Below are 6,000 nucleotides of genomic sequence, written 5' to 3' on the forward strand. Positions count from 1 at the left end.
CTATAAAAGATAGAGAGCTGAAATTTTTAGGGATTAAATATGCTAACAGTCTTTATATTTTCACCAAGTTTCATTAAGATTCGTCAGTTGGTTTGGGTGCTAGATCGATTCCTACATTTTTAAGTTTTCATGGTTTTCTCAACTCTTATTCAACATAGACGGCTGAAATTTTCAGGGATTGAATACTTTCATATTCTGCATACCTTTAAATCTCATTGAGTGCATTCCATCAAGGTGCCTAACGATCAAATAAAAAATCAGGGAGAATTAGTTATGTTTAAAACCAGCCTAGGCGGGGCTACCAAGTACCCAATATAACCTAACCTAACCTAAAGTAGTGAACAAACAACAAAAATCTAAGAATGAGAGAAGGGGGGGGGGGTTGTGTTCAACAATGCATTTTGAAGAAAAAGCTTATGCATAACTAAACTAAGCACTTTCTGAATGTATGTCATTCTAACGGTTTTTTATTAACCATTCCCTAACAAACCTAAAGTTTAATGAAGGAAAGATATATTAATCATTCTCTCAATTCGATCAAACCATACAAAAAACACAACTTTGTGTTTTTGAATATTTATTTTTCTCATAGTAACTTCTTTCATTAATATGATTCTAGTTATGAATCCTTTTTTAAAAATTTATCCTATTTTTCAGTTTTATTAAGCAATGGGTTAAATAGTAGCTCTCCAATGTACGAACTTTTGAATTATTGAAGCGATGATAAATTTTCAAAACTCTGTAAAAAAAAGTTCTAAAAATTTGATCAAATAACTGAAAGATGATATTAATTAAAATATTTTAAATTTTGGTCATTTTTTTGATGTAAATTTTTAGCTTAAAACATTTCCACGGGACTGGAATAGTATACTGAAAAAAAATAAAATCTCACATACAAATGTTTTTAGGTTGTAAGCTGGGAATTCATACTAAAGATATTAAAACCAATTAAATTATGATTAATAGAATTTCGACAAAAGATTACTTTACCTCAAGCATAATTGTTAACAAAAATATTATAATATTTGATTCTTAGAATATAAAATATTAAAGAGCTTTTAAGTTGAATTATATTTGAAACTTCAACAATTTTCTAAGAAACGACATGCTAAAATTTAAACATATTAACAGTATGGCTTCGAAACCGATTAATATCTGCTTGATTTGAAGCGGATTTAACCAAACTGAAACAATTATTATTATTTAGTCAAATTGCATATTAAGTGTTTTGCTAATTTCAATGTGTCCAAAATTACAGTTAAAATAACAGGTATCTTGAGGAATAAGACAATGGCCGATAAATTGATGTATATTCTCAATGATGATACACAAAATACCTATTCTAAAGATTAAAATTAGTTGTTGAACCTTTTCGACAATCAACTTAACGAACCAACCTGATTCATTAAAAGTCCCCAAGATTATTAAGCCAATAAAGAAAACTATTGGGGACAGTGTAATTAACAGCCCAATGTATCCTCCTACCTCTTTAATCAATTAAAAAAAAAACGATTCTTCACATACATATAACATACTTTGATTTTGTATAGAAAGCAGGAACGAACAAGCAAATTAAACCAAAAAATAAAATTTGAGAGCCATTACTTTAGTTCCAGTGTTGCTTCGAAACCTATTATCATCCGCATGATTAGAACCAGTGTTGAGCCATACTAAGGACATGTATATTCCACGGATAATAAATTAACAAGGATGACAACATCCATAAAAGGGAACCTCTGAAACAGTAGGACAAACAAACATAAGCAAATGTAGAGTATCAGAACTGAATAATCAGAATATAAATGTATAAAAGTCGAAAGAAACATAATTGCAAGTAAATCTGTTGAAAATACAGGATATTGTTTAAGGACATACACTTATTTTTAGGACTTGATTATAGAGATGGTTCACTTATAACAATGTTAGGAATCAGTTTTAAAAAATCAGCACAATCGGATAATTTTATAAATTTATTGTTAAAAAAGTTAAAAATCAACATGTTTAAAATGGACGAACGGACTTTATGGTAACGATTATATAGTTGCTTCGCTTTCTAACTCGTATCTATCTAGGAATCATCATGCTAAGTTTAAAATCGATAGGACAATTCTAACCTGGTTAAATTAACGAATGGAGCTATCCGTTACGTACGGACGGACGGACCGACCCTAATTATAGAAAAGCTTGATACAAGTTTTGTTAGCCCAGGCCTTTGGCTGCTTGGGGCTAACAATACAAAAATCAATATTATAATTTTGCATTTTACTATCCGCGGAAAGCTGTCTGTAAGATGTTGTAAATAACTATTTTCGGATTAATTTGTTTGTTATTCAGAAACGTATGCAATCCACCAACTCAATAATCCTTATAATTACCTAAACACTTTCATATAATTTGATAAACAAGAAAAAAATAATTAACTTCTGTGGTTGACAAATTAGATGTTAATAAGACATTCACTAGACGTGCTTTAGACATACAATTAGCTATGTACAAAACATTAACCCGGCCCTGTAAGAAATTAAACTATTTTGTTGACAAAAAATATCAATTTTATATCAACTCAAAATTGTTTTTGTGAAAAATTCTCCAAAATCACATAAAAAATCTTCAAAATTAAAATAAAATTGCTCCAAGAGGTAATTAAAAAAAAATTTAAAAATAAAAAAATTAAATACTACTGGTGCTGCTAGATCTTAAGGGACGGACGGACAGACAGACATCAAGATACTTTGTATTATAGATAATAAGAGCAGCAAAGATTAACACGTAAGAATAAAAATAAAAAAAGTAATTATTAGTAGGTAGATTGGTTTTTAGAAGCAAAACTCTAATATAATTCGTCATATACTCATGTCTTTCAGTTACTTATATCGACCATCTGAAACCATATTGCCTATCACTGAAAAAAGAATTCTCCTTTGATTTCTAGGATATTATTGTACATGATTTTTTCAAGAAGTTTGTCAATTATGCCAAGACATCTATAATTGTCAGGGGTTGAGGGATCTTCCGCATTAATTAGGGTTTTACTAATATACATATTTCAACTCTTTTAACCGTAGCAGATATAAAACTATCATCGAAAACTATTTCTAATCTTTAGAGCAAAGTTGTAAGAATTGAAATACAAAAACTTGCTAATATACAGACGTATAATAAAATGATAAACTAGCAGATGCGCCCTATAGATGCCTCTAGGGGCACTTAAGTTGATGGTAGCTGGAATTTGACCCCCCCCCCCGCATATTTTAGTTTTAAAAAGATAAAGTTAAAAAAAGTTGGGGAGAATTTTTTTGTGGAGGGGGGGGGGGGTGGGTGGGTTAGCGAGATCCATAGCTACAGACAAAAAACTCCCTACTACTTTCTATAATAGGATAGGATAAATGTTTAATAATGGTATCCAAATGTCTTATGGTTAGATTTTCATCTTTATTTCAAGGCAGTTGTCATTCTTGCCATACTTATTACTTACAAGACCTTTCTTTCATATATTATTTGTAATAATATTCATGAAAAGACATCAAAATAAACACGTTATAATACAGTATTACAGACATGTTAATAGATTTTTTAATTAAGCATACGTCAAAAAAACATGTCTCGCTTTAATATGTTAGTACTTAAGGTTTTTCAAACGTTCCCATTCATTTAAAAATTTAGGTAGTCGAATTAAATGTTGATTGGTTGGTAAAAAGATAACAGTGTCAATACTTTTTAACCTAAAATTTTAATATTAAGAAGGATTAATTGTGATTATCATAATTGGGGGTGCACACTTTTTTGATTTTTCAAGAATTGAAACATTTTTCAAAAGCAAAGCTTTTTTTTCGTTAAATTAGGCATGTTCTATCGATTTCAAACTTTTCATGGTTATTCCTGTAGTAGACAACAAAATACAGTATTATAAACAAAGCAACTCTATAATCAAGTCCTAAAAATGTAAGTACGTTCATAAACATCATTCTGTATAAAGCAGTTTTTCAATAAATTATCTTACAATTTTGCTTCGACTCTTATACATTAATAATATAATTATTCATTTTTGATACTATGCAAGTGTTAATGTCCGTTTGTCCTACCTTTTCAGTGCTTCGCTTTTATGGATGGTGTCATCCTTGTTTAATTACTTTTACATCATCTAGTCATTTATTTAGCAAGTTAGCGAATAGACATGCAATATATGATAGAGAAGCTTACAAAGAAAAAGCAGAAAGAGTCATGTGTGACGTCATAGAAATACGTTTAAAAAAAAGAAGAATGATAGGAGATGTGGGAAAGGAAACCACCAAAAAGAGATAATATTTTTATGACGTCACACATGTCCCGCTTTTCTGAGTGTATTTTTGTTGGAGGGAAATCAATATATCTTCCATTTACCAACCCCTGTTCACTGTCCTTATAATAAAGTAACAGGATGTCTGTTTGTTTGTACCAAAGCATCTCGCTAACCGCTGAACCAATCGGGTTCTCCTTAACACGGTAGCTTCTCATAGGTCCTGGGAAGGTTTATCACTATTTTGGGGAAGGGTACCACCACCCTCCCAAGAGAAATCGCCCCTAGAAAAAAAACAAAAAAATTTAATTTAATTTTTTGAACTAGAAATAAAAATGAGGGGGCGTCAGCCAGCCCCTACCTTAAAAAAATTTCCCCTTCCCCATACAAATTTTTTTTTCTCTTAAATCTGAAATAAAAAAATTGTTATCAAATTCAACTTCAACTAGGGGGCGTAGCCGCTAGTGAATGATAAAGAGTTTAATGTTTCTCCCACATGAAAGTTTTGGCTGTAATTGATAAAAATGATTCCCTTAGTCTGTCTGACTTTCTAAAAAGATCCAGGATACATTTTCTCATGAAAAAGTATCTAATAAAGGAAATTAGCAAATGCAAGTATGTGTAATCTTTTTTAGTAGGGATAAGAATTTCCTGAGGAGGATAATTCCCCCCGCACCCCCCCCCCCCCCTTCCAGTTATATTTTGTGTACTTTTTACTGTTTGATTTATTAATTCTATCATAACATATAACATTTTTATAAGCAGATTTTTATGAACTTTTTTGATTACTTTTTACAAACAATCATGAATGATATTTTTAGTTCAGTTCCTAATTTTGTTCATCAAAATTTCTCTTTTCTTTAAAATTGTGTCCTGAGATCTGGAAGGAAAGTTTTAACTTTCAAACATATAATTTTATGGTTCTAGACTTGGATGTACTTTTTTGCAGATAGACATTTATACTCATAGAAAACTAGGACGGGTTTGTTTTATTATGATTTACATGGTTTCAATGGTTTTTTAAAGAATTTTTGAGTAAAAACACTTATGATAAATTTTTTATTGACAAAATCTGAAGAAAATGAAATTTTGGCAACTTTATGCAAATGCTAATATTGGTCGGTTGATGATACACTTGTCGCGTTATTTGTATAACTTACTAGTGACTGCCACTCTAGAAAAATAGCCTTAAACCATCCCGACACTAGATGAAGATTCCTTATAATGGAGAATTCAATCGGTTCACTAGTTATTGAAATCTAAAGTTTCAGACAAAAAATAACATAGTACTTTATACAATACTATCGGATGCGTCCCTAGCATATTTGAAAGGATTTGAATGGCAGAAAAATAGCTTTAAAACCATAACCAGACTAATTTATAAAAATGAAATAGCCTAAAACAATCTTAAGACCTATATGATGCTACATTTTAAAGGAGAACCATATCAGTTTTGCGAGATCCTTCACTACAGCCAAAAAAGCTTACCACTTTATTTAATAGGAAGATTAAATAAACGAAACAGTTTTTCACAGCGATAAAAAGTCTAAGTTATATTAAAAGTATATTATCAATCTTGAACAATAGTACATATTTATTAGGTTTCCTGGTATTGAAAATAATCATCCTTGTTCTTATTATTTCAGTTGGGAATGGACTGGTTAGAATCAAAGTGCTGCAAACTATTGGGAAGAAAAAATAACAAGGAAATTTCATATTTTTAG

The 6,000-nt window shown here is 30.3% G+C and overlaps 1 long non-coding RNA gene across 1 annotated transcript in view; it reads left to right on the forward strand.

The window, feature by feature from the left end:
- The window catches only part of LOC145327529 (uncharacterized), a 32,749-nt gene extending 26,749 nt beyond the window's left edge, over positions 1-6,000 (forward strand). Inside the window, exon 5 of the long non-coding RNA XR_013882181.1 lies at positions 5,923-6,000. This is a non-coding gene — a long non-coding RNA (uncharacterized LOC145327529). The remainder of the gene's footprint in view (positions 1-5,922) is intronic.

The sequence above is a fragment of the Acartia tonsa genome, chromosome 9 (assembly GCF_053477335.1).
Source record: "Acartia tonsa isolate MP-2025a chromosome 9, ASM5347733v1, whole genome shotgun sequence".
In the NCBI taxonomy this organism is placed as follows: Eukaryota; Metazoa; Arthropoda; class Copepoda; order Calanoida; family Acartiidae; genus Acartia; species Acartia tonsa.